Here is a 25433-nt window from a genome sequence, read left to right on the forward strand (position 1 = left end):
TAGAGAGGTAAATTCTGCCAAAAATAATTTTGCACAAAAGAACCATAATAATGTGAGTTATCACCCAGTATTAGGGCAACTGAATGACAGTTGCACTGGCTGGTGAGAGATATCTGATGCCAAGGGCCAACACTGCTAAGTATATTCTCCCTACAATCTGTGAACCTTCTGGCAAACATCCAGTTTTACTCCACTACAGTGGTCCTCAGAATTTTCTAAAAGAAACAAAACTTTTCTAATTGTAATTCTGCCATCGGTTTAGGAAGAGCCTAAGAATCTGCTTGGTCTCCCAACAGCTGATCTTTAGGATAGCTGGTCACTATTCTCCCACTGTAGGCTACTTTTTATGTGAATTTCACACAGGCCAGAGTCATTTGGCAAGAGGGGATCTCAACTGAGAAAATTCCCCCATCAAACTGATGTGTGGGCAAGTATATGGTGCATTTTCCTGGTTAATCATTAATGCATAAGGCCTACTACATAGTCAGTATCGACATACTTAGGCAGGTGACCCTGGGTGCTACAGGAAAGCAAGATGCATAAGCCATGAGGAGCAAGCTAGTAAGCAGCACTCCTCCATGACTTCTTCACCAGTTCCTGTCTCCAGGTTATTGCTGTTTTTGTTCCTGCCCTGACTTCCCTCAGCAATGGAATGCGATTTATCACATTAGAAATGGAAATAAACTTTATTTGGCACTTTAATTGCCAAGTTGTTCATGGCCATTGTGTTTTATCACATTAACAGAAACCCTAACTAAGACACCCATACTAGGATTCTCTGATGCAGCTAACCCTAGTTGCCTTGTCTTTTAAGCAATAGAATAGGCCACGATGTATCTCCAAACTATGATAAGAAATTAAAGAAGTAATGGGAGTAAAAGAAAAAAATGGGAATAGAGGATAAATATCATCAAATACATTTTACTCACGTATGAAAATGTCATACTGCAACTCATTGTTATATATGATTAAAATATGCTAATAAATCTTTTCAAAAGAAATTAGGGGAAGTGACCTGAAGTTTCTATCACATTCAGTTATCAGTTCATCCACATTCAGCATGTCTTCCCAGATGGAAAAACAAAAGCTGCATTTTCAGATCCACCAAAGCTCCCACTTCTGTTGTATCTTATTCTTAATTTGATTAAATTATTAATTTTCAATTAAAATGTAATTAAACATTTTCTTTGATTATCGTTACACATTTATGAAAACACATAAATGTATAAATACCCCTGATGAGCCTGTTTTTGTTGCTTGTGTGCATATGATTTTAAGATTGACAGCGTTTTTAGGATAAATAATTAAAGGGCTCCTCAGTGGGAGAGGCTGATTCTCCTGAATGTTAAAAAGTGGAAGGTTAGCCTTGTTAATTCACTGCCATTGTGAAATACTTTCAATAATTTTTAAAAAATCCCCTAAAGAAAAAAAAATTTCAGAATATAGCTTCTATATTTCTAAAATTATATGACATTGATGTTAGCTCCAAAATTTTAAACTCCAGCGGGGCGAGGGAGGAGTTCAGAAGCATGTATTTAAAATATAGTTCTAGCAAGTACACAAATAATTTAAGTAAAGCAATAAAAATATTCTGTCAGCCAACCTGGGAAAAACCATTCCTATCAAAGATTTTGTACCAGAGATTAAAGGATGAAACAAAATGCTAACTCGTGTACACCTTTCCTTTATCCTTTGAAGTTCTTAATTAAAACATTTTGGAGAGAGTGAACTGGTGGTGGTTTAGAATATTGATGTTGATTGAATTTCCCAGGCTAATCAGTGACTACCAATATATTCTGAGAGACTTCCTTTCAAAGAGAGGCCCTTCACCCAAATGTTTAATGATGTGAGAACTCTGGACCAAGGAATCAGACCATGGCTTTTATGAGCTAATTTAAAACACTTTTTATTCACAAGTTTTTGACAAATGATCAACTTTAAACTTAATGGCTAATTGCTGGGACTGAATTTTTTAACAACTATGTTAGTCTTACCAGAATCTTCAAAAAGTAGTCATATTTGAAGTAAATTATGGTCTAAGGGCCATAATATCCCTAGGCATTGTCCATGAATTATAAAAATAGAAATGATCACTTCAAAGTTCATCTAGCTCACTGCTTTTGGTCATTTGCCATCTGGGCTGTTATGATCAAGAATTACTCATAGCTCAAATATTTACCCAGATAAGTCTAATTCCAAGTCAAATCATGTTCATTTCAAAAGTATTTCAATGTAAACTAAATGAATATTTTAAAGTACAACTTTCTATAATAAAAACTATACATATGAATTGAAATTTAATTTATTTTATATTCAATTATTGGGTAAAACATTTAATGAAATACAAAATAATACTATTTTGTAAAAATGAATGATATATTCAAGTAGATAGCATGAACATAGAGATGTTTTTTTAAAATGTAAAACAGCTAAAATTCCACTGTCAAAGTTATAACTATTTTTGTCATACACAGGTGTATATTTATATGTTTCTATGTACATGGGCATATGTGCACATGGATATAGAGTCCTGAGCTGATGCCTAGCATCTGTCTCTAGTTTATTAAAGCAGGTTGCTTGTTGAGTCCAGAACTTCCTGATTCTGGCTACTTCAGCTTGCTCCAGGGACCCCTTCCCATCTCTGCCTGCTAAACTCTAGGATTACAAGCAGACCAGCATGCCTTCTCAGCTTTGACATCACTACTGGGGATCTAAACTGCAGTCTTCACACTCACATAACAAATAGCTCATTCTTGGCATCATTTCTCAAACACGCCTGCTCTTTTTAAATTTTATTTTAAAATAAGATTTTATTAGGTTCTCCAGGCTGACCCTTAACTTACTAGACGATAAGTAAGTCTTAAGCTTACAATCTTCCTGTAAACATGTAGCTGGTATTACAGGAAAGTTGCAACCTGACAGTCTTTTTTCATAATTTTTAAAGAATTCACACATAGTGATCTGGCGGTGTAGATCAGTGTTATACTATTTGCCTAATATATGAAAGGCCCTATGTTAGGATAAAGCAGCAATAAGTACGTGTGACAGGTTGGGGGCTGAGATGTTCCTCAAAGAGATTATGCTATACAATAGGCCTAATGCAAGAGGTTTATTGGGGGAAGGGAGGGAGTAAAATTGCGTCTTTGAGTGGAGACATGAAAGAGTGATAGAGCCAAACAGAGAGACCAAGGGAGACAGAGAACAAGACAGAGAGATAGACCAGACATTGGGGGAACTTTTAAAGGAGGCAGTTGCTACACAGGAAAGGATGAAGGCAGGCTGGCAGAGTGCCAAATTCACAACACCCTATGTTCCATCCCCAGCACTCACTTTATAAGGACTGGAGAGCAAAGTAGAATAATATACATTTGGTTTGGCATAGTTGTAAGTCCTTTAAACTGTATGAGATATTTGAACAAAGGTCTGAAATACTGAAATATATCCTTCAAGAATATCTCCTTTTGGGTCTAGAGAAATGGTTCAGCATCTCTACAATTGTTTGCTTTGAAGTTGTGAAGACTAGGGGAATTCAGACCAGAGAATCAATAAAAGAAGTCCGGTTCCCTCAAATGTCTGTAACTCCAACTTCAATCTGAGGCCCTCTTCTGTATTCTGCTCACAGACAGGCAAGTGTATACTTTCCACTACCTCACATATTCATGCTTTTACACACACACACACACACACACACACACATGAGGGGTAGTGAAAGGGAGAGGAAGAAAGAGAGGGTAAATGAATGAGTAAGAAGTAAGGAGATGGCTCAGCAGTCCGCTCTTCAAAGGACCTGAGTTCAGTTCCCAACATCTACATGGCCCAAGATGTACATGGTAGCTCACAGCCCTCTATAACTCCAGTTCCGGGGGATTAAATGCCTTCTTCTGAGCTCTACAGGTACCAGGCATACATATGGTGTGCAAACATACATACAAACAAATACTCATACACATAAAATAAATCTCTAAGAAATGAATGAAATAGATTTTTTAAATAAGTATTTTCTTTAGAAACACAGGTGACTTCATAAGTAGATGTTTTATAACTCTTCAATAGCTGCTGTTCACCTTTTTCTGTTTATCATTGCATCTTACCAGTTTATAGTCATAAAAAGGATAATTATGAAATGATGGAGCTTTCAGACTTGTGAAATAAATATATAATTCAAACAATTGGTCTTCTCCCTCTCTCTCACTTACTCTCTCTCTCTCTGTGTGCGTGTGTATGTGTGTGTGTGTGTACACACTTGCATTTGTGTGGGGTGCATCATACACATGTATACAAATATGTGTCAAGGCCCAACATCAATATCAGGAATTTTCTGTAACTACCTTATTTTTTGAGGCTATGTCTCTTATCCAAACCCATCCTAAAGGCTTGCATTACAGGAGAGTTGACACTCCCACCTGGCGTTTACATGAGTTCTGGTGATTAAAACTCATCTCCAGGTCCTCCTGCTTGCACAGCAAGCATGCTAGCCACGGGCCATTTCTCTCAGCCTTATAATTCAAGTCATTTGCATTCATTCTTTTTGTCTCTGTATTAACTGATGGTATAAAAAGATAAATCTGTGGAAAGAAAAATTATTTGGAATCAAACTTCCTCATATAACAATGGTCTGCAAAACTTTGTCTCTGCTGAGCCTTATAACAAATATTTTCATATTTGCAAGATAATGTTTGTGTAACAACTTTTCAGTCCTGTTTGTGCCTGAAACTTATGGTTATAAGTTATACATAAATAAATTATTGAAGTTTGTTAACTTTTATTTTTATATTAATTACAGTTTATTCACTTTATATCCAGATGGTGGCTATAGATTGAATCTTATCCTCTCTATAGCACTTTCTTTCCTTTTCAGCTTCATAGAAACAATCACAAAAGTTTCTCTTAATAGTGTATTGCATTTTTTGAATTTTTGTCTGACTCCATCTGTTGAAAGAGAAAATGGATGACAAAAAGTAATGATTCAGCTTTCGCTCCTTTTCTTCTTCCGTTCAAAAGCCCCATGAAAGTTGTTTATGTTCTCAACTTACTCTAGAATTGCTGAAGTAGCCAGTCTTTATCTCTGTGGAATTTGTCACCTCTGAAGTTTATCTCCGGTGGCCCTTGACTCTCCAATCTGATCTAGATACTTCCAAAATTCAGAATTGGTTCAACCTGGAGAACCATTGAGCTTTGCTTCTAGTGCCACTGGAGGCAGGATCTACCCAAGTGCAGAACATTCCAGGCCATTCCTATGTGCTTCATTATGTGCTTCATTACCCTGAGTCAGCTTTACGATGCTAGTAGAGAACATACCTCTCATTTTCTTGCCAGAAATATGTCAAGGCTAATTTTGTTCTCATTACTGCAACATATCATTAATTTATAACACAGTTTTATTTAATGTATACAAACCTTGACATTAGCATAGACTTGCATGCTGACTGTTTAACATGATACTGTTATTAAGCAGAAAGTTGAAAACATTTTGCTGTGAAATGACTGCATTAATGGATATGTTCCAGAAAGTCTAATTTCAAACCTCTTATAAATCATAAAACCGAAACCAATTCGTCTTAAGAAAGCTATGAGTTGAAATAAATATTGCATATAATCTAAATCTTTTACAATATTTGACAAAGGAAACTCTATGAAAGTAGGATATTGTTATAATACTAAAGATGATTGCTCAATATTTGATTTTAGTCACACACTAGAAAAATGTATTTCTAAAATTAAAACATTTGGCTTTTATTCATTTAATGCTACTGGTTATTTTTTACAAACACAAAACACTCTTACACATCTACAATTTTAAGATTTTGCCTATTGAATATTTACTGGCAGTTGTTTCTTTGCCTCCAACCTTCCTTTACCATGTTGTTTGAAAAAAGATGTCAATTTTAATTATTTTCCCATTTATTAGTTTTTCTTCAAGTCATTGTTGTTAGGGTCCAAGAGTTGCTGAAGGACAACCCCAGATTCTGGTAGTATGTAAAAGCAAAAGACATTCATTCTGCAGCAGTTTCCAGAATGGGATGGTCACTGTCAAGGCAAAATGGCAACCCAGAAGTAAGCTCATAGGGGCAATTGAAAGACTTTCCAGTGTGCTGAGGAAACCTTTAGGCTGACTGGTTAGTAGTGACTTAGGGGATATGGGGTATTTAGGATTGGCTAGGACTTTAGTCAGGAGTTATGAGCTTTCTGAACGAGCCCAAATGAACCAAGCTGGTAGTTGAGCAGCCTTGAGCAAGTTTATTTTCTCCAGGCCGGATGTCCTGGCGAATCCTGATTGCCCATTCTCTGTGGTTTTTCCTGTAATTGGTATCTCATTTCTATGGAATGCAGGCTTAGGCCTGATCTGTCTAGCAAGAAACCGAAGCCTGTCATGGAGTCAGGATAGCCAACTAGATAGACACTAAATCTGCCTCAGCTTATTCAAATATCAGCCAGGCCCAATCAGAATAAAGCAGGGCTGTCTGGGTTGGTATGTCAGTAGACTCCCGACCCCTCAGATAAGTGACATCTATCAGGATTGGCTAGTGTCCATGCAAGTTACATTACTCTGATTAGAATTGGCTGGCTCCTTGGAATTAAATCCTCTCAACTGTAACTCAGCTACCTTCTCCATTAGACTCCGAACCTACTTTTATAGAGTTCAGTAAAAACTTTGTTTTTAGATGAGTCTACTGAAAAATTTTCACCATTCATTGACCACCCCCACTTTAAAGAGCTTTCTTCCCTTGATATCTGTAATTCTAAAATTACTTTCCCTCACATTTCAAAGCCTTATTTTCTGGCCTGTTAAATATTTCCTCAAGTCTTTGCCTGACTAACCCCTTCTTTAGCTTCTGCCAGTGCTGTGCCCAGGGTCTTATCAATGCCTGTGGTTATAGATCTTGATTCTTAGATTGGATTTCTTTGTGGAGACTTGTGTGCCTTCAGGACATGTCTGTTTTCTGTTTAAACTTAGTATGAAATGGAAATTACCTTTACTTCTGTAATCATTTTCTCCTGTTGGTTTTTTTTTATTTTCTTTCTTTATGAAAAATTTTAGTGTGCAATTAGTTTGCTAAAACTAGAAATTGAGAGTTTTCTTATTTCGATCCTTTAGTGCCATCATCAATCAAAAGTCAAATTTGTAGGGTGTATGGTGTAGCTTGATGGTGGAACACTTGCCTAGTATGAATGATGCCCTGGGTTTTATTGTCAACATCGCATTAAAAAAAAAAAAGAAAGAAATTGCTGTTCATTTAACTAAACTTCCAGTGATTTTTTTTAGGTCATCTCTTTTTCCAAAAGCTCTATCACTATGCTATTCTAACTCTACTGACTCATCTTTTATCATTCTTACTTTCGTTTTCCCCAAGGCTATTCTCCTCAATGTAGCACTCTGTTATAGAGAACAGCTGAAGACCTGTTAGAAAATTGTAGTGGCTTTCTGTTGATCTTCAGAGCTCAGGAATGGCTCATGTAAACCATTCATACCTAGCTAATTGTAATTGTTCTTGAAGGAACAAAAATGTTCTTAAAAAGCTTGTGTATCCATGCTGGAGAGGTTGTGGAGAAAGGGGAACCCTCCTCCATTGCTGGTAGGAATGTAAACTTGTACAACCACTTTGGAAATCAATCTGGTGCTTTCTCAGACAATTAGGAATAGCACTACCTAAAGATCCAGCTATACCACTCCTAGGCATATATCCAAAAGATGTTCAAGTACACAATAAGGACATTAGTTCAACCATGTTTGTAGCAGCTTTATTTGTAACAGCCAGAATCTGGAAACAACCCAGATGTCCATATGGAGGAATAGATACAGAAACTGTGGTACATTTACACAATGGAATACAACTCAGCAATTAAAAACAAGAAATCATGAAATTTGCAGACAAATGGTGGGATTTAGAAAAGATCATCCTGAGTGAGGTATCCCAGAAGCAGAAATACACACATGGTATATACTCACTTATATGTGGGTATTAGACCCATAAGATAGGATAAACATACTAAAATCTGTACACCTCAAGAAGATAAACAAGAAAGAGGACCCAGGGTAAGATGATCAATCCTTACTTAGGAAGACAAATGGGATGGACATTGGAAGTGGGAGAAAACAAGTAACAGGACAGAAGCCTACAGCAGAGGGCCTCTGAAAGTCTCTGCCTAGCATTGTATCAAAGCAGATTCTAAGACTCATACCAAACTTTGGACAGGGAATCATACAAAAGAAGGGGGAGTTAGTAAGACCTGGAGAGGACAGGAGCTCCACAAGGACCAAATATGTCTAAGCACAGGTGTCTTTCCTGAGACTGATTCTTCAACCAAGGACCATGCATGGATATAACCCAGAACCCCTGCGTGGATGTAGCCCATGGTAGCTTAGTATCCAAGTGGGTACCCTAGTAAGGGGAACAGAGACTGTCTCTGACATGAACTCAGTGGCTAGCTCTTCGACCTCTCCACCCCCTGTGGGAGGAACAACCTAGCTAGGCCACAGAGGAAGACATTGCAGCCAGTCATGGTGAGACCTGACAAGCTAGGGTCAGATGGAAGGGGAGGAGGACTTTCCCTGTCAGTGGACTTAGAAAGGGGCAGGGAGGAGACAAGGGAGGAAGGGTGGGATTGGGAGGGAATGTGGGAGGGGGCTACAGTTGGGATTCAAAATAAATACACTGTAATTAATATAAAAAATAAAAATAATTTAAGAAAAAGTTTGTGTATCAGATTATTGATAGGGTCATAGAGAAATTGGAATTTGAACTGGAGAGATGGCTCAGCAGTTCAAAGCAATGCTACTCTTCCAAAAGACCAAAGTTAATTCCTAAAACTCATGTGGTGGCTCACAGTTGTCTGTAATTTTAGTTCCAGGGCATATAATGTCTACTTCTGGCCTCCTTGGGCACCACACAAACACATGATACAAAGACAGATGTGCAGACAAAATATATACACACATAATTTTTTTTAATATCTAAGACATTGAATTTAATGTAGGAATTCCATGCTGACTGAAGGAAAAGGTCGCATCCTAGGTATAGCCAGAGAAGAAGCTTATCTCCCAGGAAGAAGTGTCATAAAGTTATGAAAATTGTTAGATCAGGAGAGATTTTCAGTCTTCCCCTCTCTCTCTGTCTCTGTCTTTCTCAGTGTGTACATGAATATGTGCCTGGAGAGTGATTTTTGGATTATACTGAAACAAAAGAGCTGTTTCTCATTTTCTTTTAAAAGTAGTTAAAATGCAGCAGTTAATACAGGTAATTACAGGATTTGAGGCTGAGGAAACCTATGGCTTATCTAGGACTTGAAATGAGTAAGGCATCACCACAATATTACTGCAGATCTTCTTCCATCTTGGTGCAAGAGTTTGAGTCTGGCATTTCCAATCTTAAACCTTGAAACTTAAATCAAGGGAATCCTAAATCTTGTTTTGGAATTTAAAAGACAAATAACTTAAAAGGTTATTAAATCATTAAAATGTTCTTTTGTTTAATGCTGAGAAAATTCCTAACCTTCTGTTTGCTAGGCAAATTTGAGATGTATATAAAAATTAATTTTAGGATTGTCCTATATATAAAGATATTTTTACATAATTTCTAAGCTCATCTATATGTAATGTGCAAAAATTTTTCAATGTTGACAAGGGCTAATTTTGCTATTGAAAAAATTTCTAAAATAATATTTTGCTGTAAATAATATTAAAGTATTCATTTTAATGTCTAATTTAGTGTGTATAGACAGTATAAATCTCTCAAGATTTTGTTTTACCAAAGTAATTGTTAATCACTTTAATAAAAGTGTTAATTAAAAACAGTAATTCTTTTTTTTTAATATTGATTTTATCAGGATTTTGGTTCCTTAGAAAACTGTCTTAATAAAGCCAACGTTCATTTATGACTCTTTTTGAGACAAGGCTTCACCATGTAACCCTGTCTGGCCTTGAACTTGATTTGTAAACATGTTAGCCTTGAACTCACAAATATTCACTTGCCTAGGTCTTCCAGGCTCTGAGATTAAAGATGGGGATGACCGTACCCAGCTAAAATGTCTAAAATTTTAAGTTTACCCTGCTATATACATATAGTCCTATTAAACCAAAGATTCTAAAATTTGCTTTTAAAGTAGAAGATGAATTAATGTGATGATGATGATGATGATGATTATTACAATAAAGGAGTTCTTCAGGTCTTCTTTGTAATGATATCATTGCTGGTTCTTTTATATGTGAAATGCATTTATGACCTTATTATACTGTATACATTATAAGGGTTTAAGAAAATACCAAATAAAACTGTTAGGAGTCCAAACTAAAAGTATCATCAATTTCTTTTCCAGGTTTGTGTTTGTGCATTCCTAATAGTATCATGATTATCATCTTTAAGCAAAGATAATTCAAAATGCCCTAACACTATCTACTCCACGATGTGTATGTTAACAGTTAAAAGATGTCAGACACTGGCGTCTGAATGGGCTAGTTTTATGTAACTTGACAACCTAAAATCGTCAGAGAGGAGGAAGTCTCAATTAAGAAAAAAACCTTGAGGGGTGGTTGGTGCCTTCCCTGGGCTGGTGGTGTTTTGGGTTCTATAAAAAACAGGATGAATGACCAAATCCCGATATGTATTCTGTCTCTCAGGTCTAAGAAAAGAAGAAAGGCTTGCTTTTTCTCAATATGCTTTTAATGGTGGTTAAATTGTTTTCCATCTGGTCAAGTTGAGATTGTTAAGAACTTCATTTTTAATTTGTAATAAGTTTACAACTTGATATTTTTTTAAAAAAGTCAAGAAACTGCAAGCACCTGTTAATAAATAATAATAATTATTAAATATAATAATAATAATAATAAAAAGCAGGCTGAGCAACCCACGTGTACCAAGTCAGTAAGGAGCAATCTTTCAGGACCTCTGCATCAGCTCCTGCCTATGGATTCCTGTCCTGCTTGAATTCCTTTTCAGAGGCATAAGTTGAAAAGTCCCTTTCCTTCCCAAGTTGCCCTGGCCACAGTGTTTCATCACATCAATAGTAAGCCTAACTAAGACACCATCCCAATGAGCACAACTGTAAGTAAGTAATTTATTCCTTAAAATATTTATTCATGTGTGTTAGACCTTCTGAAAAACAACTAAAGGATTTCAGCCCAAACAGAAATTTAAATGGGCTCTGATTCTTTTAAAATCTTGACAAAACCTTCAAGATACATAAAACATTAAATCCTTGCTTTTTTTTAAAGTTAGCCCTCTTTAAATGTTTACTAAATGTAGATCAACAGATCAAGGAAGTTGAGAGTATTTAATATAAGCATTAGAAGACCTTAGACTGATAATATCCAAGATAATTCCATATAAATATTAGACACTTATAAGATTTATTCTTTGTAAGCTTCCTGTAAGTGTAAAATGTATGTGATTCATGAAAGGTTTTAATATAATCATTATAGTATTGTAGTATTATGTTATTCAAGGACTCAAAAATTATATATATATACATATGTATATTTATATACATATATACATGTTATATATACATGTTATATACATATATACATGTTATATACATATATACATGTTATATACATATATATGCTATCAGTGTTCCTTATGTTATTTGGTTTTTCTTTTCAAAATATTGACTTAGGATAAGGAAAAGAAAGAATAAAAATTAGACTTTAACATACTTTAACATTTATACTTTAACAATCCTGTTATTATGTTTCCAATAACAAGCATAAATCTCTTTGAGAGTTGTAGTTCCTCTCTACATTTAATATGTAGTCTCAAGGGTAGTTTTGTATGTGGTTAACAAATAATTATATAAACTTATGCTTCTACTGTAGACAAATTAGTGGTTTCATTTATAGATGCAATATTCTTTGACAGCATAACACATCTGGTATGTGGAAAACCCACTTGTAAGTGAGTACATATCATATGTGTCTTTCTGCTTCTGGGATACCTCACTCAGGATGATTTTCTCTAGTCCCCACCATTTGCCTACAAATTTCATGATTTCCTTGTTTTTAATTGCTGTTTTAAATAGTAATTAAAAATGGCTAAACATTTACTATCACCTAAATAAAGGTCTGCCATCCTGTTTGGTTTTGATTTTCTTTTTTTTTTTTTTTTTTTTTTAGTTAACATTTAAATATTTACTTTTCTGCTAGACTAAAAGTCTTTCTTTGATAAGGCAATTTTTCAAACAGTTTTTGCTGTTGTTGTTGTGTTTGGCACAATGGAAAATACTCCCAAATTTAGCTTGATTCAAGTGGGAGCAGGCAAGGTTCTAGGCACGTTAGCCCTGAGTCTTTATTACAAAAGAGCAGTAGCCCCAGAGTTATTCACTTTTCAGTCAGTAGAAATAGTTCATGTCATATCAACAGGTAATATAATGTATTATATCATAATATAATAGCATATTATATTATACTATATTATGAAGTCTAAATGGCTGCCACACATCGATTATAAAGGTATAGATGAAACCAAAATCTAACCCTGGGAAAGTCAAGCTGTATCAAGAAACTATAAAAGTGAATTATTCTGCAAAAGAGACTATGAACTTTCCTGAAATATAGCCAGAAACCACTCAGCAAATGTCTCAATCAAGCCTTCGGAAAAAAAACAAAAACAAAAACAAAACAAAACAAAACAAAAAACCAAGTATTTTAAAAAACTTTGTTCCTCTCAAGATTTCTTTATAAACTGGCTCAAAGAACATGAAGCAATACAAAGTCCAAACCTTGAGAGTTTACCTAGAACTTTCCAAATCATAAAAGTGAATGGCTATTATACTCTTCACAAATAAGGCCTGGTTAAAATTTAAAGTCATATTCTTTGATGTGCATTTATAGGCAACCAACACAGGCAGGTGTGGGAAATGGGATAAAGCTCCCAGGAGCTGACACTATCAGCTGACACTGGGTTTAGAGGACACTTCCAAGGGTGTAAAGTACCCTAAAGCAACAGCAGAGTTCAGTTCAACAGTGAGATACCACAAAGCAGTGGTGTTTTTATGTTACCTTAGTGCAAGTTTAGGGCCCATTTGCAAGGTGTGGTTTCTGATTTTGCTCTGTGATTTCTAGTTCTACATACTTAAAGGTCTCCAATGTGGACACACTAAACCAACTGAAAAGCTTCTGTAAAGCAAGGGACACTGTCATCAGAACAAAATGACAGCCTATAGACTGGAAAGGATCTTCACCAACCCTATATCTGAGAGAGGGCTAATATTCAGAATATATAAAAAGCTTAAGAAAGTTAAACAGCAACAAACCAAGTAATCCAATTACAATATGGGGTATAGAGCTAAACAGAGAATTCTCAATAGAGAAATATTGAATGGCACAGAAACACTAATAAATGTTCAGTGTCCCTAGTCTTGAGGGAGATGCAAAGCAAAACAACCCTGAGATTTCACCTTACACTCAACAGATTGGCTAAGATCAAAAACTCAAGTGACAACACATGCTGGAGAGGTTGTGGAGAAAGGGGAACCCTCCTCCATTGCTGGTGGGAATGTAAACTTGTAAACTTGTACAACCACTTTGGAAATCAATCTGGAGCTTTCTCAGACAATTAGGAATAGTGCTACCTCAAGATCCATCTATACAACTCCTAGACATATTGTTAGTATTTAGGTACCTGCTTCTGGGTTGCCTAGCAACCTATGATGTCATCATGTGTTGCCAGCCAGGTAACCACACCTGGAAGGCATGGTTACTTTGCTCCTTAAAAGGATCAACCCACTACTTTGTCTCTCTCTTGCCTTCTTGCCCTCTCCCCTCTCTCTGTCGGGGAGCCATCGTCTCTCTTTCCCCCATCATGTCCTGCTATCTCTCCTTCTCTCTCTTCATATACATCCAATAAACCTCTTTCATATAAGATCTGTTGTGTGCCTCATCATTGTCTAATTGGTCCCAGCACATATCCAAAATATGCTCAAGTACACAACAGGGACATTTCCTCGACCATGTTCATACCAGCTCTATTTGTAATAGCCAGAATTTGGGAAAAAAAAATTAGATGCCCTTCAACTGAGGAATGGATACAGAAATTGTGGTACATTTATACAATGGAATACTACTTAGCTATTAAAAACAAGGAAATCATGAAATATGCAGACAAATGGTGGGTCCTATAAAAGATCATCCTGAGTGAGGTAACCCAGAAGCAAAAAGACACACATGGTATATACTCACTTATAAGTAGATATTAGTCATATAATGTAGGGTAAACACTGAAATCTATACTCCTAAAGAAGCTAAACAAAAAAAAGACCCTAGGGAAGATGTTCAATCCTCATTCAGAAGGGCAATCGCAATGGACATGGGAAGCAGGAGAAGCCAGGGAACCGGATAGGAGCCTTCCACACGGAGTCTCTGAAAGACTCTACTGATTGAGGTATCTAAGCAGAGGCTGAGACTGGTAGCCAAACTTTAGGCAGAGTGCATGGGATTTTAGGAAAGAAGAAGGAGATAGAAACCCCTGGGGGACAGGAGCTCCACAAGGAGACCAACAGAGCCAAAAAACAACAACAACAACTAGGCCCTGCAGAGACTGATACCCCAACCAAGGACCATGCATGGAGACGACCTAAAACTTCTGCTAAGATGTAGCCCATTGACTCAGTCTCCAAGTGGGTTCCCTAGTAAGGAGACCAGGGGTTGTCTCTGGCATGAACTCTGTGGCAGGCTCTCTGATCACCTCCCCCTGGGAAAGCAGCCTTGCCAGGCCCCATAGGAAGACAATACAGCCAGCCCAGATGAGACCTTGATAGGCTAGGGTCAAATAGAAGGAGAAGAGGACCTCCTCTATCTGGGCGTGGGGAGGGGCATGGAGGGAGTAGAGGGAGGGAGGGTAGGATTGGGAGTCAGCCACAGTCGGGATACAAAGTGAATACATTGTAATAAATAATAATAATAAGTTTTAAAAAAGGTCTCCAGTGGAGAGTTCAAGAATAACATTGGCACAAATTGTTGAGGGTGAGAAGTTTATTAGAATAATCATTTGCATTCTGGTTAGACAGATGAGGCTGGGAGTCTAAGGAGAATCATACCTACTGGAGGAGAATGGGTACTATTCTTATCGGTCTCTGAGGAAGAGGAAAGGCTTCATAGCCTATGTCTGTACCGACTATCTGGATCCTCCAACAAGTGACAGAGAAGGTGGGGATGAGAATTAATTTCAGGTACTCCAAAGAGGCTTTATACCTGTGCTTGCGACACAAGCCTGTTTTGGTCAACCTCAGCAGGTTTCCAGCCTTCCTGTTTCCCAACTTGTTTTTCTCATATGCTAATTTCCCAAGGCTTTGCAAAAGGCCTTGCTCCTTGCCGAGCTCTGCTGCCTTGCTGAGAATTCCCCTACATTCCAACCGTGAGTGCTTGCTAGCAAACCATTGTTCTGCGGATTGCCTAAGTCAAAAGCATTACTGGCACCTTAAAGACATAAACCCACTGCCTTAGTTTCCCTGTATTCAAAAAAAAAATTATGAAACAAAAATCGTTTAAGAATATTGGGTTCTTTTTTGGGCAAGAACAGAGGCGAGAGATTTCTTAGTTTCCCTCTTCCTCTCCTGGTGAGAGGTGACAGTTTTATAGGAAAGATGAAAAGGAAGGCAGGAAGTAAGCACAAGCTGAGCTATGGGATGAGCTGCCAGACTCAGCAAATTCTTCCCAGGAGACATGTTCCTCTTCTTCAGTATCAGGGGTGTAGCCTGTTCTCTACCCCATAAATAATTCCTGGGTACATTTTAATTCTTTAAGGCCCATGTTTCACTTTAGGGAAGTCTTTGAATTACTGACAAAGCAACTTTTAGAGTGAGTAGTCTCGTTCTGGCTGTCCTGTTCTTAGCACCAAAAATCCTGCCAGGTGTGATGGTAAAAGTTTATTAGCTGAGCTACTAGATAGTCCAGGAAGCAGGATCACAAGTTGGGAAAGATCTGTCTCAAAATGAAATAAAGAAGTGCTTAATAGCTGGTCAGGTAGCTCAGCATGTAAAGGTGCTTGACATCAAGCCTTACTATAGGAGTTCGATCCCCAGGAACCATTTGGTGGAGAGAGAGAGAGAACCAACCTTGGCAAATTGTCCTCTGACCCATACATGAGCTCGACGGCATGCACATGTGCATTCAAACACACACACACACCTAAAAAAATGTAATTTCATTTAAAAAAGATTTAGGGGTATTGTAGCATATATTAAGAATCTTCAGTATTTGGTATAAAAAAAGGAAGTTTATTGCGGGGAGGGGAGAGAGAGAAGGTGATGCCTTACAGAGAGACAGAGAAACCAAGGAAGTCAGACAGAAAGCAAGACAGAGAACTCTTTTTTTAGGTAAGCACTTCCTGGAAGTGGCAGCAGGTGAGGACACCATGTTGCTAGGCAACCTAGAAGCAGGCTATTGGGATTGGCTTGTGAACTAACAGTATGCATGCCTCGGTAGTAGAGGTTTTGCTTAGCAGATCAGGGTTCTAAGTTAAATGTCTAGTATCATGCTATAAATTACATGCTGTACATGATATAAATTACATGATATAAATTACATGCTGTACAACATGCTGTACAACATGCTGTACAACAGGTTGTGGTTATGGGAGGCAAAACTGAGACAGTGGGAGAGCTTAGAAGAGAGAGGAGAACACAGAGTTGGGAGCGAGACAGACAGAGAATCAAAGGGGCAGATAGAGGAACAGCCGGAGAAAGGAGGAGGAGAAAGAGAGGAAGAAAGTCTAGTACACAGGAGAGGAAGTAGGCACAACATCCACACTTAGCCAAGAAGCTATTTGAAAATGATAGCTGCTTGGAGAAAAAATTGGGTATCTTCATTGGAGTGAAGCTGGGTATATCAAACTTGCTTCAAGACAGACACTATGCTCCTCAGTAGTTGGCCAACAAAAACATCAGATGCCATGTTTTTAGTTGCTATTTTCTTCCGTTTCTTTTTTGTTTGTTTGTTTGTTTGTTTGTTTTCGAAAAGAGAAAAGTGGGAGTTGAGGAATGAGAAAGTCTGTAAGCAGCCTTTTAAGAGGGCTAGGAAAGCAGTCCAAAAGTTGAATGGCTTTCTGCACAAACAAGAGGACCAAAATTGAGATCTTCAGAACTAATGTAATGCCAGGTAGACATGGCTGCACATTTATAACTCCAGGTCTGTAAGGCAGGTTTCTGGAGCAAGCTGGCTAACAAGATGAGCCATTTGCCTTTGATTGAGAGACCATGCCTTCAAAGGGAATAAGGTAAAAGATCAATTGAGAATATTCCCAACATCAGTCTCAGGTCTCTGTTTACACATGCATGTGAGCATGTACATCTGTACACACATTTACATGTGTATAAACATGCAAACACACGGGAACATACCACATACAATACACTTTAAAAGAAGAAGAAAAATGGCAAGAGAAAGAGATCTCAGAAGATCTGTAGTCATCCAAGTAATTTCTTGAACCTGAAAAGAAATGTGGATCAGAAACAAAGACTAAAATAATAACACTATGTTTGTCTACACCATGAATTACTTGTTTTCCATCAAAATAATGAATGGTAGACAGAATACCAAATGTAAGAATATATAAAGAACACAGACAAGTGCTTCTTTCACTATAGACCTCACAATTCTAGATCATCACAATGAGTTTTCAACTCCTTCCACATAATAGAACAAAACAAAAGCTCATTCTGTGTGTGGAAGAAGCTACACTAAAGAAAACACTTCTCACAGCATACTCACCTTCCTAACCATCGCAGTTATGCAATACACCAATAGTTGGTTCCTAATAACTTAAACAATGCTAAGGTTAATGAAGCCAAAAATGACTGTGTAGATGTCTATTTTCTTCCTAGTGTATAATGACAGAGATAACTCCCATTGTCCTGGATTATAATATGGATAAAAAAACATAAGAATGGAAAGATTGTTTGCCCAAACCTGAGATCACATATAATTCCTTACCCTGGGTACCTAATGCTTTTAGCATATAGCAGCAAATGACTAAATGACTAGATACTATAAAGGTGATATTTTATTGGGATATTAATTGCTGATATTGTTAGGACCAAGGCACCAATGTTGGGAGACGTAGGAATGTTGGGAAACGTGCGCCTGTGGAGGTTACACGCGGGCTCACAAATCACACCATGAGATCGGTTCCACGTGGGAGGTTTATTAGGGGAAGGGGGGTTGCAGAGAGAGAGGAGGGGAGTAAGAGAGTAAGGAAGAGAGAGAGGGGGAGGGCTCCAGTTCTCTTATAGGGTGACCCAGGGCATGTGCAGGTAGTTCCAGGTGGTCAGCAGGTGGTCTGGGTGTCTTCACAAATGCCTGATAACTGGTCTGACAGGTCCCTTGGGGCTGTCTGTAGAAGTGCCTGCTTACTGATCCCAACAGATATCAGGATCTATTTTGATCTATTTTGATTTAGACCTACTCTCTAAGCCTTGATTATTCTCAGTTTGTGTGGATAATAAGCCTCTCATTTCTCTTTTAGGATCCTCTTCAGATAAATGAAAGGACTGATTTTCCTCCAACATCTTCAGTGTTCACATAACTACCTCCATCTAATTTCCATATTGTGGGGAAGGAGTTTTAAAGTTTTTTTGTTTTTTTTTTTTAATTGATGTGAATGTTTGTAATTGTGATTTCATGTGCACCACGTGAGAACAGGTGCCTGTGGAGGGCAGCAGAGGGTGCCAGATTTCTTGAAGCTGGAGTTAAAGGCATTTGTAAGCCATTCACTGTGAATTCTGGAATTCCAACTAAGGTTCTTTGTGAGATCAGTATAACTGCCTTAACTGCTGACCTATTTGTCTCTCCAGACCTTTGCTTCCTCTCTTGATTAAAGACATTCAATGTAAGATGTTTGCACTCACTTCTTCCTCCCTGATCTCTCCAATCCCTCTTTTCTCTTCTTTTCTCCCCTATCAAGGGACTAGGAACTGGGAGGAGATGAGGGAGGGGGCTGCAGCGGGAATGCAAGTGAATAAATTGTAGTAAATAAACCTAAAATTAAATTTAAAAATCTTGGGGCTGGAGAGATGGCTCAGAGGTTAAGAGCACTGGCTGCTCTTCCAGAGGTCCTGAGTTCAATTCCCAGCAACCACATGATGGTTCACAAACCATCTGAAATGAAATCTGGTGCCCTCTTCTGGCATGCAGGTGTACATGCAAACACAATTGTATACATAATAAATAAATCTTAAAAAAAAGAGAGAGAGAGAAAAAAAAGAGCGCGTTTAAATTTAAAAATCGTATTATTTTAATTTATGTGTATGTGTGTATACCTGAAGGAGATTTACATATACCATGTGTGTGCAAGTGCCCACCGAAGCCTGAAGGCATGGGATCTCTTGGAATTGGAGTTATAGTAAGTTGTGAAATTCCTGATGTAGGTGGTGAGATCCACATCTGGATCCTCTACAAGAGCAGTAAGTGCTCTTAATCACGGAGCCATCTCTCCAGCCTACTTCTCTTCACTTTTGATTTACGAGGTGGTGTCTAACCATCACTACCCTTCAAGCTATCATAGAGTAAATGAGAGAGAATCTGAAACTCTTCTACCTTTGTGAAGACAGCTGTCACCCGGGATTATGATGAGAATTTCTGTGGTCTTCTGGCACAGTGAGCGAGTAGAAAGCACTATTGGCTTGAACTTCACTAGCAATATGGCTTGGAAAATTAGAGCATCAAATCGTAATCATATTTGGACAGGAGTTCAGCTTATGTAATGTGGTCTTAATGATGTTTATAAGAACATGTTGGAAGATAACTTTGTTTTGATAAATTAAACATTGTTAGCTGAGCTCTTATAAACAAATATGTATAAGCCACAGAGATATCAAGAAGCTTTCTCAAATAATACTGACAATCACATCAATATTTCTGGGCTTTGTGTTTATCTTTTATTATAAATCCCCTTGCTACTTCAAATTATTTATTATTAGAATGATAAAGCAAATGGGACCTTCCTGGAATGATTTTAGGTTTTACAACTTGTTTCTATGGTTGTTAATTAAAAAAAAAAAAAAAAACTTGTTTTGATCTTGGTAAAGTCTTTTTTTTTTTTCTTCATTATTCTAGATATTCAGGAAACATTTATCAAAGAATTCTTCCTTACTCTTTGGGAATAAATTCATGCTGGGGATAATAATTCCCTTTGGATATGTGAGCAATGCAGTGTTGTATGTATGCCATAAATTGACAAACAAGTAAGCTCTGTTAATAATATTCTTTCTCAGTTGAACCAATCTATGCCTGGAAGTTAAGAGGACTTACCATTCCTGCAGAATCCCAGGTTCAGTTTCCAAAAACCACACGGTGGCTTACTACCATCTGTAACTACAGGCACCAGGGATGCAAACCCCTCTTCTGAACCAATGGGCAGCAGGTACACAGATGGTACACATAGACACACGCATGCAAAACACACAGGAACATAAAGAAAGAATTCTAAGACGTTAAAAAAATAATATTCCTGCCTTTAATCAAAATCACAACTACTCATAATTCCAACATAACTTAGATCAAAGCCTACAGTGCCCTGATTCCTCAAGGAAGAAAACAAATGACTCAGACTTTTGCCTTCAAGTCTAAAGCTCTCATTAAAGCCTGTGAATTTTCAAGGATCTATCCAGGCAGGCATTTTAATAAGAAAACTGGATTTTGTCCTCAAAAAAAAAAATCCTTGTATCAGCTATTCCGAATGTATTTTGTTACTGAGATCTTCGGGTTTAAGCCCCTACTTAAACCTCAGGGAAAGAGTTTTATAGGAGTGGGAGCCTATGCTCCTACAAACCTAAGTCACAAAGGTACACAGGCAAGTTTCACTTGTTCCATCTGAGAGTATCCCTCCTAAACTAAGATCATACTGAGTAAACATATTTTCTTTGTGACCAAGAATCTGTATAGCTGATACTTTTTATACAGATCCCTGTATGCTAGAAGCATTGTACATTGTATGTGTGTGTGTGTGTGATCCTTACTTCTGGCTATCATGGAGAAGTTGAGCTTCCCAGCTCTACAGTTCAGAAAAGGTTCCAGCAACACAATGCAGCAGGAAGGAACAGCCAGCCTGGCTGCATTTCCTCAGAGTCTTCATATTATAATTTGAATGTGTGATGGTTCCTGTGCTTGGGGTTCTAAATGATTGGTGGTTGGTAGCTGGTGGTGTAATTTTGGGAGGTGGTAGAAATGTCTGGAACAGGATCTCTCTGGACTCAAGAGTCTAGAAGAAGTAAGGCAATAGAGATACACATTTGAATGCCTGGTCCTCCTTTTCCTCTACTTTCTCTCTGCCATGACATGAGATGCTGTGTTATGCCCTCTCTGCCATGATGAACTGAAACTATGAGCTAAATAAACCGTTCCCTACCTTGTGTTATCAACACTGCAAAATCTGGCTTGTAGCAGAGACCCAGAACACATGGAAAATTTATAGTTCATTCTATGTTTCCCAATGGAATTCCATCTCTTTCTCTACTTCCTTTTTATTCATGTTACTAAGTTGTGATTCATTGTGTTTGTTATTTATTGACAATCTTATTACTGTTAGCATATAATCTCTAAAAGATCAGGAATCTGTTAACTATAAAGCTCAGTCTTTTCTGCATTTATTTTATTCTCCATTCCAATGGTAAGTTTCCTCAGCACTTTCGTTCCCTCACTTAACTGACCTTCGGTATATATGTGCACATGAATGCAAACGCCCCCGGAAGTCAGAAGAAGGTAGTGGGCCCCAAGAAGCTAGGAGGTTTATAGGAGGTTGTGAGTCTCCCATGCTGGTAAGGGGTTCTGTTCTTATATAAAAACAAGCATCCATATACACTGAGTCATCTCTGCAGCCCCGCACACATAGTTTCTCACAACAACATAGACAACCTGGAATAACCCACACCCTTACAATCACAAAGGAGACTTTGCCTCTGCCTTGTGGGGAGGGATCAACAACCACCACAACAACAACAAAACTGCCAGAAGATGGTGCAGAGTCAGTCCCTCTTTGTGTTCAGATCTCTTCAGAGACACTCTTTACATTTCTGATAGCTCTCTACACTCTAACTTCCTACCTGGGTCCTTCTAGATGCTTTTCAGCCATTAAAAGACATAAAGTATCAAGTCTAGGCAATTGTAAGGACTCTCCTAGACAGTTCCTGAGGCAAAGTGGTGAAGAAGGAGCTCCCTAACACCAACTAGCTGACTCACCTTGAAACTCAGATACATTCAGATCTGTCTGGGATTTGGATACATTAAAGATAGACCAAAAATTTGAGAAGCATACTCATAAGTATTTGAAAATTAATGTTCTATGAAATAAACTTGGAGTGATAGAAGATGGAAAAAGCAGGTGTCTGGCAGATAAGATCTACTTAATTCTTCTTTTGCCCCTATTAGATGGTTACAAGCCAAAGCGATTTCATACAGCCCTTCCAAAAAATTCTAATGTGGCTGAGCAACCATCTGTGTTTCCTCTACTGCTGTGACCACCTGGTGTTTTATTTTATTCCTTCTCTGTTTGTCATCCATTTACCCTCATTATTGCTTCTCTAAGATGTCATCGACAAATAAAAGTATTTTGCTTCAGGCCTCTGTACCCTTGAAAATCTAAGTCAAAATAGGTATTTAGTAATCTCTATTCCCTCTCCCATCTTGTTTCAGCCAATCATTTACTCCACCATTACACTCTGTCCAAGTTTTTACATATTATCATTTCTATCTCTTCTTTCTTTGGCCCTTGAAAAGTCTTCATCTTTGTTGTATCCTTCCTGCTTTGTGAAATAAGATACAAGGCCACCTCAGTACTTTCCTTCGAAGTGTTGGGTTCCCCCAAATATACTACCCACTGTAGCCAATTTAAACTTCTTGAAAAATATTGTCTTTATTTTTTTCAACAAACTCTAGCAACTCAGGAATATCAATACAATGATAAAATACTTTTCTGTATAATAATATAATCTTCGTGTATTGCATCTATGAACTGATTACAGCATATTTGGCCATCATGTCTGTATCTCTATTCTCTATTCCAAAAGAACAGACCTCTGTCAACTTAGGAACAAGACACAGCTGTATTCACTGAGTACATCTTCCTCCTGGAAGCACCATCCCATTGTTTACCTTTTTAAAACTACCTACGAAGATAAGTTCCATTAAGAACTTAACACTGCATTAAGCATTGGTAATATGCTAAGTAAGTACTAAATCTTCTGTCTTGAAATCTTGACTTAACCCAATTAGAGAGAATAACACACAGAAATATATAATTTTGTACGAGCACCGACCTCCCTATGCTGTGGTGGTACAGACTGGAATACTCATGCGGATCTCTATACAACCCATAGCACTGCCAATGCACTCAGACTGACTTAACATATTTGTCATTCCCTTGAGTGGAAGGGTAGAATTTCATCCGAAGAGTCCAGAGTCCTGGAAGAGCCCCAATCATTTTTATACTTGATTTCCTGCTCAACCCTTTTTCTACTTTGTTTATAGGGAAGTGATTTGAAGTGAAGGCAAGAACAAAGTAAATATATGAAGATATCTTTATCGATATTCATACTTTGTGGACCACAAAATCCTAAGAAAATAATCAGTGAAAACCTTAAATGAAAAAAGTGAAAGTGAATGAGTTAAGGAATCCCTTGTTTTCTCTGAACAATTCAAATCCTGACTCCTTCTTGAAACTTCTTCCACTGCCCTTTTTCATTAAAGGAAAAAAATTATGAAGTTTCATAAATTCTTTTGTTGGTTTCTGTGGGGTTCTTTTTAGGTCCTTAATGATTTATTTGTTTGGTTGGTTTGTTTTGTTTTTTATATGGAACCCTTCTTTTGAAGTTTGTATTCCTATGAAATCAACTATACATTCTTGGAAGACAAACTAGTGTTTTATCCCTTTTGATTTCCTAGGATTAAAATAATGTCTGTACATTTTCCATTTCCTCTTTAAAAACAAATAATGCTATTCTGGGAAATTAAGAATTGTGGAAAGGAGCTGGGAAGTGGTACTGCATGCCTTTAATCCCAGTACTCTGGGGAAAGAGGCAGGTGGATCTCTGTGAATTTGAGGCCAGAGTGAGTGTAAGGACATCCAGGGCTATACAGAGAAACCTCATCTCGGGGGGAAAAAATTGTGGAAAGGCAAAGTTTATGTAGATTTTACTTCTTATTGCTGACAAGTAAGGAAGGTTTATTTAGGTTTTGTTGCTGCTTCTAAGCTCTTTACAATTATACAGAAGATTATTCCCCAAGTAACATAAAACTGGTAAATAAATTTGATAAAATAAGATCATTTCAGTTGAAATGAAAAATAAGATAGGGATTGGAGAGATGGCTCGGTGGTTAAGAGCACTGGCTGCTCTTCCAGAGGTGCTAGGTTTAATTCCCAACTCACAAATATCTGTAGCTGTCAAAAAGATAGAAAAAAAAGAAATAAAAGCATCTTATCAACTTTTGAGGTGTGCCTTGAGAACCACTGAGAGGGCATACAAAGCTAATGTCAAGGCAATTAATTGTCACTCTCCCTTGAAGAGCCCATAGTCCACACTAGAGAGTGTCTCACTAGCTACAACTCTTCTTTGAAAGCTCATGCTACACGTGGGTATGTTACTCTCCCTTGGGAAGTGTGTATTCATCCTTGTCTATCTTTCTGAGTGTCTCTTTTTCCTCCTAACCCTCACACAGGTGTGGGTTGGAGACAACCTAAGAGTCTATGTATGCTGTAAGCTTTACAATACTACTTCTATTGTTTTCACAACCCATCTGATCACCAATTCCATCATCACTTTGGATTGTATTGAGCATAATGTTCTTTTTATTTGTATCAAAACTAATACTGAATAATGAGTTCTAGGTGGCATAAGAGGATTTATTTTTTGTACATGTCTTTAAGTCTTTGTTTATCGATTTATTAAAAACCTCAAACAAGTGCTACTGTTTTTTAGTGTTTTCAATGGGAAGGAGTCATTGGAACATTCCGATTACAGTAGAGTCTGGATGTATTTGAGAAATTAAGCATATGTAAATAGAAAGTTTAAGAAGATCATTTTCTATAAAGCAGCAAAATCTGGTACCACAGCTTCATCATAAGGTGCCAGATACATGCTTTTGTCTCTGTGGCTCTCTTTTTGTTCACAATTTCTTCTGTCTTTTATTTTTAAAAATTATTCTAAATATTGGCAAACCCTGTAGTTAAATTTTTGTTTGCTCTGTTTCCTCCTATGACTGAGTGCAGACTTTCCATCTCATTACTATGATTATTTAATAGGACTACATTGGATTACTGGGATATCCAAATTATGTAAGATACCATGGCATTTCCCCCTGTAGTTGGAGTCTGGAGGAGTAAAATTCTCTTTCCTGTTCCCAGGGTTTTGTTCCCAGGACCATAGCAGTAGATCACAGCAGGTCAACATTGCCATAATCAAGGACATATGGAGGTGTTCTCTTCAACAACAAGGCCTTTGCCATCAGTTTG

General features: G+C 37.5%; 1 non-coding gene across 1 annotated transcript; it reads right to left on the minus strand.

Moving 5' to 3' along the window:
* Positions 1-24760: 24760 nt before the first annotated feature.
* LOC132653878 (small nucleolar RNA SNORA40) lies at positions 24761-24888 on the minus strand. The gene has a single exon (XR_009591706.1). It is a non-coding gene; the product is annotated as a small nucleolar RNA SNORA40 (small nucleolar RNA).
* Positions 24889-25433: the final 545 nt, after the last annotated feature.

This window comes from Meriones unguiculatus, chromosome 4, assembly GCF_030254825.1.
Source record: "Meriones unguiculatus strain TT.TT164.6M chromosome 4, Bangor_MerUng_6.1, whole genome shotgun sequence".
Classification (NCBI taxonomy): Eukaryota; Metazoa; Chordata; class Mammalia; order Rodentia; family Muridae; genus Meriones; species Meriones unguiculatus.